The following is a 12,998-nucleotide window of genomic DNA, read 5'->3' as shown; positions in this document are numbered from 1 at the left end:
GAGACCTATTGGCTATGCCAATGCTTGTTTTTAAAGAAGTCAACAAGTTCCCCTTGTTTGCGCCTGCTTCACGTATATCAGTTTTTCACACAAAGGCTGGTCTGGCTATCTCAGTAGATAACGTTTTGTGCCAAGCCGATAGGCGTTTGATCCGTCCCAGTAACGCCCCCTCGAGGCACAGCAGTGCAAAGCGGTTTTTGTGCTTTGCGAAGTTCACCTTTCCTGACCAAAGCACATTTTGTGCTTGTAAAGAGCATGCACCACTTTTCACCTCTTTGCATCACGCTAGCGCAATGCTTTAGTAAATCGGGGCCGTGGTAGTTTAAAATACTCACTTCCTGTTGTCACTAAAATTATTATTTTTCATGCGGTAACGTTTTATGACCATATTGTGATGGCCGGTTGCAGTAAGGAGTTTTAAGGGTATTGGTGTGGTACGGGGGCAGTTTGAGGCCTTGAGGCGAGCCCTTGCTGACTGACAAAGGTCACACCGTGTGTTCTTAAGGGCTGTTGTGATCTGTGCGGGCAGGATGGCAGAGCCCCACCCCACGGGTGTGTGGCAGGAAGAGGCTGACGTCTATGACAGATGGGGCTGCGGCGCCTCCCGGTGAGTGCTGTGTGTCGTTACTGTTCACTTCCTGCTCTGTGTGTGTGTGTGCGTGCGCGCGCGCGCCCCTGTGTGTCTAGTATTACAGTGATGCTGAACATCAGCGGCCAGAGAGAGAGAGCGAGGAGGAAAAGCCTGTTTACACAGACTGCAAACCGCCTAGGGAATAATGCAGGAAAGGAAGTGAGCCGGCTCTCTGTCTGACTACTCCAACTTCCTGCTCTCTCTCGCGCACACAGTTACAGCAAAAAAAGAAGAAAAAAAACAGAATCTCATTACAAGAGCAGCAGCAACGTTTGCAGGCGCCTGTCAGCATGGGAACGGAGTGGATTTTACCTGTAGAATATTAAGAAATAAAGCAAGAAGAAACTTTTAAAGTGTTTCGGACGTCTGGGTATGTACAAGGTGTGTTTGGGGACCAAATAACCTGGTTCACGATGTAGAGATGTGTGTGTGTTTGCAGAGCGGATGCTGTGTGTGCACCGCGGCTAACGGGCAATCAGTCCCTCGGTAACGAGATGCAGTTTACGTGTGAGCTCAGTACACTGCAATTGGAAAACTGCCCGTTAACTATTCCACGTGCAAGTCTGTGTGATTTACAACTAGAAGGTCGCACTTCGTGCAACGCCCCCTTACAACGTTATGGCGAGACTTGGTGCTCGACTGGGTGAATTAAAACGATACGGTATCCCTTTGTGCGACCCTTTGTGATGTGGAACTGTAAGGCTCAACTTTGTTCAAGACTTTTGTCATTTATAATTCTACAGGAAAACTGCGTGCGAAACTTGATGATTTATGACAGCAAGTATAAAGTCTGTGTGAGACTTTCTGATGTGTAACTATATTATGCTTTCCATAAGAATGTCATACGTATAATCTCCGGGTACAATTTGATTGTGGCTATAATGATGTATACCTATAGGCTACATTGTGTGTAAAGACTTACTGATGGACAACTGCGCCCTGTGTGAAATTACTGATGCAATGCGTAACTAGATAATGCTTTGTGTAAGAGTCTCAGATGTATAACTATCAGGTACACTTTGTGTAAGGCTGTCCTGGTGTACAACTACAGGCTACATTTTGGGCTCGACTTCCTGATGCAAAACTGCACTCTGTAAGATTACTGATGCAGAACTATAAAACTACTCTTTGCTAATACCACCTGGTGTATAAGGCTGCACTTTGTGTTAATCTTTATGGTGTATAACTGTAACACTGCTCTTTCTGTAACACTTACTGGTGCACAACTGTAAGGCTAAAGTGTGTGTAAGACATCTTGGTATGTAGCCATAAAGTTACACACATGTGATGTTATGTTATTTTATGCTGTGGTGAACGAGATTTGTGTAGCACTATATTGCCTTGTGTGAAATTTCCAAATATATATATGACTACACTTTCCGTAAGACTTACTGATGCATAATTATGCAACCACACTTTCTGGAACACTTCCTGATGCATAACTGCAGGCTACACTCTGTGTAAGACTTACTGATGCATATGTATATAAAACCACACTTTCTTTAACACTTCCTGATGCATAACTGCAGGCTACACCCTGTGTAAGACTTACTGATGCATAATTATACAACCACACTTTCTGTAACACTTCCTGATGCATAACTGCAGGCTACACTCTGTGTAAGACTTACTGATGCATAATTATAAAACCACACTTTCTGTAACACTTCCTGATGCATAACTGCAGGCTACACTCTGTGCAAGACTTACTGATGCATAATTATACAACCACACTTTCTGTAACACTTCCTGATGCATAACTGCAGGCTACAAAGACTTACTGATGCATAATTATAAAACCACACTTTCTGTAACACTTCCTGATGCATAACTGCAGGCTACACTCTGTGCAAGACTTACTGATGCATAATTATACAACCACACTTTCTGTAACACTTCCTGATGCATAACTGCAGGCTACACTCTGTGTAAGACTTACTGGTGCACAATTATAAAACTACGCTTTGTGTTAGACTTATTGATGCACAAATATAAAAATGCACTTTAAGCAGGGATTTCTTATGCATTACTATAAGCCTATACTATGTGTAAGTCTTCCTGGCATAAAACTATAACACTCACCTTTTTTGTAAAACTTCTGGGTGTATGCTTTAATTTTTTAATTCGTATATGGTTTACTGGTGTATAAGACTACACATTTGTATATCTACAATGTTAGTCTGTCTAGGTTTTACTAGTAACTAATTATACATCTACAATATGTGTAACACTTCCTGATGTTTAACTATGGGCTTCTTGTACATGACTATAAGATTACATAAAGTGTAGGTCTTCCTGGTGTATAGCTGTAGCATTACACTTTGTGTAACACGTCTTGATACCTAAATGTGAGACATGACCTTGTGTAAGTCTTTCTGGTGTATAATTATAATACTACAGGTTGTGACTTAGACTTGATGTGCAACTTCCTGATTAAAAACCGTATAGCTGAACTGTTTATAAAACACATCTTGGTTCCGTATTTGTTAATATTAGAAGTAGGGTGCATGCTGTTGCATCTACTCTGTTCCTAAGAACTAAAGAAATGAGACGTGTAAACGTAGTGCTATTAAATGCTTTGTGTAAAAGAAGTAAAGGGTTACCTCGGTTTAGACCCACTACTTTGTAATAAGAGTGTGTAATTCACAATCTATTCAAGGAATTTGAATATACGACATATGCTAACTCATCCTAGCAAGCATAGCAAAATAAAGCAAAGCATATCATAGCATAAGTCAACGTAGCACAACAAAATAACATACCACAGCACAACCCTGTATAGCACACTGTGACTTAAAATAACATAGGTTAATGTGACACGTCACATAGGTTAATGTGACACGTCACAACACTGCATAACAAATGATTCCGCATAGTATAACAAAGCACGGTAGTTTAAGTAACTTAACATAGCACAGCATGGCTTCACGCAGCTTAACAAAATGTCACACCATATACCACCTTAACATACCCCACAACTCAACAGAACACAACCCCACATGAGAGAAGCCGGCACCGCATTCAGCTTACATTTCCTGCTGTTTTAACCACAAGTAACTGCGAGGCCGAAATGCAGGACACCTCTTGCGTTTGCCGGGCCGGCCCTAAATGAATGTTGTTAAGTCAGACACTGTCCATTATGGGACATCCGTGTTGACACAGTACACACCGCCGTGGATGTTGGTTATAGAAGATAACGTGTTTACAGCGAGCGGGGCAGCAGCGGCTTTTAAAGGGAGTTTGGGGAGAGTTTCTAGCTTGTCTGGAAACAGCAAGGCTAATTGCCATGCGCTTCCGGTTTGAAACTGGCAGCAGACAACATCTTGAAAATGACTCACTGGTGCGCACAAAGAGGGCCTGTGGTTTCCTCCTTCTCAGGTTCATGCGCTTACGGAGTACAATTTTCTTTGTAGTTATTCGGGTTTCTCTCTTTTTTTTCCATCCCTGGCCACCATCAGCCAAAAAGGCAGAAAAATGGAGAGTTGTTTTTGGAGCCGGGTGTCAGCGTTCGAGGTGCCGGTGCGGCAGGGAGGCACAGAACAGAGTTGTCTTGAATTTTCCATTGGCCGCAGGAAGGGAGCAGGTTTAGTCATGGCTAAGTAATGTCTGCGCACACCAACTAATCTCATTAGGAGTTTCCGTTCCCCAGCACGGGAGGGGGTGTGTGCGGGCCCGAGGGGCGGCTGCCATTGTTATGAGGAAGGGCGACCACTCGAACCTTTCTGTACTCGGCGAAGGACCGAGACAGGGCCTTTTAAACCCAGCATCGCTGCTCAAGCCTCATGTGTTCAGCTGTCTACATAGCGCTCAGGGCTGCTTCTCAGCGCAGAGCAAGTCTTTCTGTGACTCTAGTTGATTCCCTTTTTTTTTGTTTGTTGGCATCACTATGTTTGAGTTGCTGTTTGTCTCGCTCCTTCTTTTCGGTTAATTTTATGGAATGTGAGAACGGAAGTCCTTGCATATAGTGTGGTGCACACATAAAAAAACAAAAAAAAATCTGTCAAATATGTGAGGGGAAACTTAAACGGTAAACAGGGCGTTGGAATTATGCAACAGGGAGGGCCAAATTATGCGTCAGTTTTGAGTAAAATATGCGGCAACAAAAGACAAATTATGATGCATATTTTGGCACATTTTGTGATAGTATTTCTGCATTATTTTGTCATTTTCAAACTTGTTAACACTTTCTGAGCATAGGTTGCACCTCATTAGTACAAGCTTTACACCCAAATATTGCAATTAGCAACAAAAAGCTGCTAGTCAACCCAGGGCCGGCACTAGGCATGGGCAGTATGGGCAGCTCTCAGCCCACCAGCATGGGGCCCGCACTAGTGCAACACACCACCAAACCTCTCCTGCCCCTGCTGATCCCATTGAAGAAAGGTGTCTGTTTGCAATTGGGCTTACAGGGGGGGGGTCCCTCCCTGGACCTCTCAGGGATGATGTGGGGAGGCCTAGGGGAGGGGGACACTTGTGCCAGTTGCAAGGAGGCCTAATTGCAGGTGTGTCCTGCAACTAGGCCTCCTGCCTGGCTGCCCATTGAGAGACACTGAGGGACACCCATTGTCAGCATTTTACAGTCTGCACTGTTTTGACTTCCAGCCCCCAAGCCATTCTCACACCTTCAGCCCAATATGAGCTGTGAAAGAGGTGCTTGTAGGTGGCAGAGAGGGGATCTGCGGCCCAGGAGGAGTCTGCACAAAGCAGCTTCTGGAGCCATGAAGGTGTCACTTATGTAAATTAGAGAGGCCTCGCACATTCCACTTCGCCGGGCCCCAAAAATCCTAGAACCGGCCCTGAGTCAACCCTAAAAGGGCCTTCCACTGCGTGGCAACGCATGCCACTGCATTTTTAGTAATTTTGAACAGGTTGAGCTAGGAACAATTTTTATTGTTAAAATCTGCAGATCACAAGGCTGATGATGGATAATGTTTATGAGGCAAATGAGGCATATCTATAATTATGTGGAAATCCCCGCTGATGTACAATGCCATACTTCCATTGGCCCTTATTTATAGTAAGGTAAGTTAATGGGTTGTGTCCCTGCTGCTAAAACTTGAATCTGAGCAGGACTTAATCCACCTTTCTTCCTTCTGGAGGTGGATACAAATAGTGCAGTTACGTTTGTCAATAGTATTACTCACTATAGGTCATTTTAGAAGCATTACATACCAAACTGATGCTTTACTCTTAAATAAGAACTGTTATTATTGAATTCAATTATGCTCTGGTCATCTGCCCTGGAAGGACACACAATGCTGCTCCCGGGCTTTGGTATTGTGACCTATAAATTATGTACAGCTTTCTGCAGGAAGTGTTCAACCCATTAAATATACACATCTGAGTCCTTTGCCCATATCCTACCGACTATCACAAGAACTGCACAATGTGCCTAGAAGTCTCAGTTCAGTAGCGAATACCAGGGCTGCTTATTTTTGATTCCATCTCACGCCTCTTTAATCGTCCACCAGACACTCCCTGCCTATTGATATCACTCTTGTAGGTGTGTTCTTCTCCCTGCTTTCTCCATTTGTCACTGTTTTTCTGCCTTTTTTATCCTTCAATCCTTTTGTGTTTTTCTTTCTCTTGCTCTAGATCAAAATCTGCTAAGAAAAAATAAGTGCCGGTTCCCCAAAATTAGTGTGGGTGGGAACCCCCTGCAATCACCTCCTCAAATTACGCACTGGGTTTCTCCCACACTTCCCTGCAAATGTTCTCATCTTCTTTCTGTCTCTAGCATTTTGTTCACATGGAAGCAACCTGGACCCCCCACCTCCCATAATTCACTAAAGCTGTGGTACCCGAATATCGTTGTTAGAATATCTCCAGACATACATATCGTGTCATAAATAACGTCTACAAACATATCAGTGGATAATAGAAATATATACCTAATGGGACGATATTTTTGTAAACAATATTTAGCACAAGATAACAATATACAATATCCCACAATATATGCAATATCCTGACATACAGCCTCCTTAAGGTTTTGTTTTCTCCCTTATACTATACAGTTTATTTGGGTAATATCTAGGCATCCTGCTGTCCACCTCAAACATCACAATCCATCACTAAAGCTATGACTCCTAGCTCTTCCTTCGAGGACCTTTGACAGCTAACATTCACCTCCTCAGGTCACACCTCAACTGTATCTCCTCACTGAAGTCAGCCCGCTATCTCAAATTCTATCCTACAAAATTGAATTTATTCTCCTGCATAGCAATACCCATCCAACCTAACTACAAGCTACTCTTACAGAGTAGCGGCTATCCATCCACACATGCTCTCCGGCATATCATTAGTGGTTTACAGTGCTGTATAAAATCAACTGCAATACAATGCAGTTTATAAGCCTTCAAAACCAAAATGGACAACCGTGTCTCAAAGCTCAGGATCGCTGTAGGTTGCACACCTATCCGCCATTTTGACTTCACTCAGTTCAAAACACCGAAAGCCCACAATGAATGAATAAATTTGAAAGGAGCCTTTCGCCTGCTAGATGCCTGAAGTCTGAAATGGCGACGAACACCCTCACCTGAGTAGCGTCAGCAGAATGACATCTATCTGAGTATCACATATCTCAGTGAGTGCTGTATATTAAGCTCTCACAAGTAGCTATGTGTAAGCAAACCTCAGATAGCATGTAGATTATGTGTTTCTTCAGCGAGACATTTCATTCAGTGAGTTAAACACTGGCTGCTGACATCTGCCGTCAGCTGCATAACACAAGTTTGAAGCTTGGCATTCGATCCTACCAAGTTCGTTCAGTTGTACAGCACTGAAGTTTGCTGTCGTAGCAGTTGCTCTTTAAACATTTTTCAAGACGCAAAACTGCGATAATAGTCACATTATATTAAAACAAGCCATGAAGCTCTCAGTACTTAGTTGTATTGTCACTTCCTGTTTCAGTTTAATGACTATCGTTTTTAGGTCTCGCCTGGCGAACGCAGCGCGAAGCGCTGTCGCCAGCGAGATCTATTGTTGCTGACTTGCCTCGGAAGTGGGACAGGAGATGGGCACGCGCAGGCTTTTGGCGGATTTGAGTTGGTGTACGCGCTTACAGCCACGCGGCGTGCACATCTCCTGTCCCCCTTCCCTCGCAAGCCAGCATGCAGTTTCACTTTCGTCCTCACCAGCCTCCTGTAATTTTTTTAAAAAATGCGCTCGCGCGCTCCAAGCGCGGCGCGTCGCGCTTTAAATGTACAACATGCAATTTATCTGAAAGCTTCCATGTCAATTGCAAGCATAACAAAGCCGTGGCTGGTAACACGCTATCCTTTAAACTGCAATTGATTTAATTACAAGTGAGAGAATGACGCACGAAGGCAAATACTGAAACGCAGCATACTCACTTTATAGTGCACCATACCACCCCCTGAGCTGCCAGACGCCACCTCGGCTACTACCGCTTTCGCCACCGCGCTCGTATGTTCAGTGTTTGTTGCCACTCATCGCCTCAGCTACCGCTTTGCCAGCGTTTGCGCATGCGTGAGCCACTGCCTCACTCACACTTGCGGCTCTAAAGAGAAGGCGGAGGAGTAAATTGACAAACTAGACCACATACTACTAAATAGCCAAACAGGTGTGACGGCCATATTGGATGTAGCTTTACTTGTTTAAGTTTCCAGCTGGAATATTTTCTGCGCAGAAGCCATGAATTCCTCGGCTCCGCGGCGTTTGAAGCTTTGTGCTGAATTAGTAACGTTTTTTTTATAGCTTTTTCAAGAACAAAAATGTGTAGTGTGTTGTGTCGACATTTGTCTCTGTGAATTGTCATGTGTACAATTACACAAGATGCATACGGGATGCGAGGTCCAGGTTGTGTGTTTGCTCTGGCAGGTATCGGGAATTTATAAATAGAGGGTGGTGAAATTACACAACACGCTGCCTTTTTGCAAACTGAAGAGGCCTTCGAATACTTTAAAATATGCGCCCACTGAGTCAGCCTTTCTCCTCTAAATGTGAAAGTCTCGGGGTTCACTGCAGCCAGTCGAAACTCCACCATTTTTAAATAAATCACACATGGAGATTGGAAACCGTTTTTTTTTTCAGCTCAACACACACATACGCACGGACACGCACACAATGGTGCAAACACGCGCGCACAGACACATACAGAGAAACACACTCGCACGCATATAGACACACAGACATGCACACAATAGCATGCACACTCACATAAACGCAGGCACGTGCGAGCACACACACACACGAACATACATGTTTTGCAAAAACACTCCCACAGAAAATGATAAACACCCACAGGCACCCATTCACACGGAAACAGTAACAAACACACACACGCATGCACCCACAGATTTACACAAACACTTCAACAAACATATGTCCCTTCAACATTTTCTAACAAAGACTGACTGAGACACACTGACCTTCCCAGAAGAAATGCACGTGAAAACGGATAGGCACGCACAAGGACACAACACACAGAGACACACTGCCAGGCACATAGGCTCAAGCGCACACGCACACACGCACACATGCCCAGCTGCCTCACCCCCGACTCTAGGAACAACTTATCCCTGGCTGTCATGTTTCCGACCCATCCTCTTGTTACTAGGAAGTGCATTTCTATCTACAACACATCCTGAAAGGTCCCTGTGACATGATGCAGCTGGCGTCACTGTTAGCATGTGTGGGTGTGTGTCAATGTCCTACCACTCATGCCTCCAGGGTCACCAGGTCATGTGTATGTTACCCACCTGTGAGCCACTGCTCTTATGTAATTAATGCCCAGCTCTGCTGGTACAAGGCTTCTAGACAATATACACAACCAAACACAAGGCACACACCACACCCCGGCCAGCTCTAGGCCAAACCGTGACATTGTGAACACACAGCTCTAAACCTCTCATTTCAAAGTGCTGCAGAACAGCACCACATATCTCTTTGTAGCGCCAAATGAACGTCCTCCGTTTAGTGAGCTGTTTGATCTGACGTGATTTATATATTTATATGTGTTTGTATTATTACACAGCTGCCCTCTCACCTTGCACCACACTTACAGTGCACGCTAACCTGTCACAGAGAAGAACGTGAAAGACCCTATTAATGAAAGACTGGAAGATAATAGGATGAGCTGGGGGTGAGGGGTTCTGCAGTTACCTGCTCCCAAAGGAGAGCATAAAAGCCCCCCCCACTAACACTACAAACCAGGACGCCGCTGGCGTAACGGACCTTGAGGGGGGCCTCCCTGCAAGGTACCTGGGGGGGCTCCGGGCTCAACCAGGAGCCCTGCAGCCAGAGTGCTGTGCTGAGGGGGCCCCCTGGAGCTTGGGGCCCCCCCGCACCGCGGGGGCCGTGGGGGTCTGTGTTACGCCCTTGCAGGACGCCCCACCACACCCAATCTCGCAGAGTCTGGGTAGAAAGGGTCGCAGCCACTCGTTTAAAGGGGACATCACTTTAGCCCCCCTCGTCCTCAGAGCCATGTTTCTTCTGAGCTTTGAGTCCTTGAAAGTAGGAGAGACTGCAGTCTTCACTTGGATAACAAGTAGTTGCAATGCAATAGGTCTCGCATTTACGCGAGTTTGAGCTATTGACGTTGCAAATAACAATGCCTTTCATTTTTGTTTTTGTTTTTAAAACATAAATAAAACCCATTGTCATTTACAATGCCAAAAGCTTAAACTTGCGTAAATGCGAGACCTATTGCATTGCAAATGCTTGTTGTATTTGCCACTATTTTGCTTTCCTCATAGCAAAACTTCAGCAACTGTTTCCTGTCTGTTATGGCCTTTATTAAGTCTGTTCTAACTGCCAGCACCAGCAGTGATATTTTGCTATGCATCAGTGCTTTTAACGACAACATGCTATTACTACTGAAAATCCACCCTTCATCTTGGTGTCCTGCTACACACTGCGCCTTCACCACACCACTCATGCGTTTACGGCATCGACTGAAACACACAACAGTGATAGAAGGATGCTTGGTTAATCTTAGCTACTGACAATCACTCTAGGCCACATTTCAGTCCAATTTTTCACCCACTGTGCCACTCTAGACGGTTGGACGACGGTACAACGCATGTAAATACATCGTGTGCCTCTGCCACGCATTTTTTAGCACGCATGTTTTTACCGCAAATATGCATTTACAACGCATACCAATATCACATATTGTTTTTAGATTTCAAAACCATATATTTGTGGGGGGGAGGCCCCCAACTCCCCCAACTTACCTTAAATGCGTGGTATTGGCATGCATTGTAAATGCATGTTCGCGGTAAAAATATGCGTGCTAAAAATGGGGGTAAAGGCTCAATGAGGTAAAAACCTCATTATAAGGGCTGTTTCCCCTCTAGACAGATACCTGCCATATGAACTCAGTCTAGGGTCTACTCCAGTAAGAACAGTCCAACCCTAACCGCGAGGCGTGATCCCCTGCATTTGTGTCCTCAAACAACTCCAATTGATGGTGGCCTTTTTAGGCCTCATCAGTCAGGTACAGCTTGAGTCCTATGGTACAGCGAGCACGGGAACCATGTTTGGGCTGCGACTGCAACAAACAACAGTGATGGAAGGAATGCACAAATTCAATTCAGCCACTGGTGAGCACTAAAGACCACATTCATGGCCATCGTTTTTTGCCCACTATGCCATTCTCAACGGAGTCCTTCCATATGCAAATTAGGCTTGGCCCTCCTCCAGCGGGAACAGTACAGCCCGAACTTCCTGTCCAGGTCCTCTCCAAGAGGGAATAAACAACCCCTGACTTTAGGTTTTTAACTCCTATTCTACCCGTTGCTGTCACCTTTACTTTCCCCACCTCCATTATCTGCTCCACCATTGACCTTTTGTTTCTCCATCTCTCACTATTACATGAAAATATCTCTTTTGAGGTCTCAACAGCTTCATATAATAAAAACAATTCAGAAATAAAAAATACACAATATATAATTAAATTAAGGGGCTGCGTGTCAGTACTCTTCATCAGTGGGTCAGTTAAACTGGCATTCACATTTTTGCGTCATCCTTGTGTATTCAAGCTATATCTTCAAGTTTCAACAATTCAAAGTCTATAGCACCTTTTCTTTGCCCCAATAACTATCATATTTTTCTTTGATGCGCATTAAAACTAAGGAGAGTTTCTATAACTGTTATAAATAAGTACACCTGCCTGGCAGAAAATATGTGTACTGATAAATTAAAGATGTATGCAATGCTCATGGTTTTTATTTAGTAGCATTTTTATTGCAAGCACATATCCTCCAAATTTTGGTGGTATTTTTTCCTTTTCTTTTACTGGCATATGCTTGCAGTAAAAAATAACCACCACATCAGCTATTAAAGGACCAAGCAATTGGCTTTCCCAATGCTTCTTAGGTTTTGCTTTAATTGCTATTTCGGATAAAACTATTGGAAGGATCTTTAGGGGGCAGCAGGCGAGCTATTTACAGTTGATTAATTGAGATATAGTGGATATGCTTAAGAAATCTGCACATCAATAGTGTCTCCTCTTTGTTATCATTTGTTGACTCAAAAAACATCCAATCAAAGTATTAAGTGCAACATTGGTGTCTAATGCTCATCCACCTAGAGCATCCAATCCTAATATACACAATTTGTGATATAGGTTACGGCTAAGACAATGACACCAGAGCACAACATGTAAATGTTACTTTCATCCTCTCATGTAATAAGACAACCATAGATGATTCAAAATGCTGGACGGCAAATGTAGCTGTAGATTATACCAGTTTATTATTTTTCTTTTTCCAAAGACAACAGCCGATGCGCGTTTCGCCCTGAAAGGGCTTCCTCAAGGCTGTAAATGACATATAAAATACATATATTGGGACATATACCACATATACATATATACAAAGACAAAAAAACAAAAAAACATAAACCATTCCTAAAAACAGACATAACGTTATTTTAACATTCAGCTGGTGATCTCTATTTTCAATGTATTTCCATGACAATACGACATAAATATACATACAAAGATGACTTCCAGAGAGGTCAACATCTCCATTTTAGTTTGATTGTTATTTATATTTGCTTATGATCTAAAAAATATATAGCCAACAGTCTCTAATCTCACATAAGCCGTGACCACCATACAGTACCAGCAGATGTACAACAAGATCAGAACACCCACAATATTCTTTTTGATTATTTCTAAACCACACCAAGACAAGAATTAAAACGTGGTGATGATGCACCCAGTGATCAAATATAAAGGCTGCCTATATATTACCAATGAACAATAAGATCCTAAATACGCCGGTCCTTTATTTTAAATAGATACACGATAGGGATATTTAGGCAGGAACATAGAAAAGCCCCGTTATATACCCGAAAGATTGCAGTCAAAGAGAGAAAGAGTGAGACCTCTCCAAGT

General features: G+C 43.5%; 1 protein-coding gene across 2 annotated transcripts in view; it reads left to right on the top strand.

Annotated features, from left to right (window-relative positions):
• The first annotated feature begins 584 nt into the window (after nucleotides 1-584).
• The window catches only part of ELK3 (ETS transcription factor ELK3), a 137,792-nt gene continuing 125,378 nt past the window's right edge, over nucleotides 585-12,998 (top strand). Inside the window, exon 1 of one of the 2 annotated variants that reach the window (XM_085653838.1) lies at nucleotides 585-1,001. The gene's annotated coding sequence lies outside the window, so the exon portion shown is untranslated. Of the gene's footprint in view, nucleotides 1,013-12,998 lie in introns of both variants that reach the window. The other variant, XM_085653839.1, reaches the window with a different exon arrangement.

The sequence above is a fragment of the Triturus cristatus genome, chromosome 4_1 (assembly GCF_964204655.1).
Source record: "Triturus cristatus chromosome 4_1, aTriCri1.1, whole genome shotgun sequence".
In the NCBI taxonomy this organism is placed as follows: Eukaryota; Metazoa; Chordata; class Amphibia; order Caudata; family Salamandridae; genus Triturus; species Triturus cristatus.
Note: the sequence above shows the minus strand (reverse complement) of the source record. Positions and strands in the feature narration are given on the sequence as shown.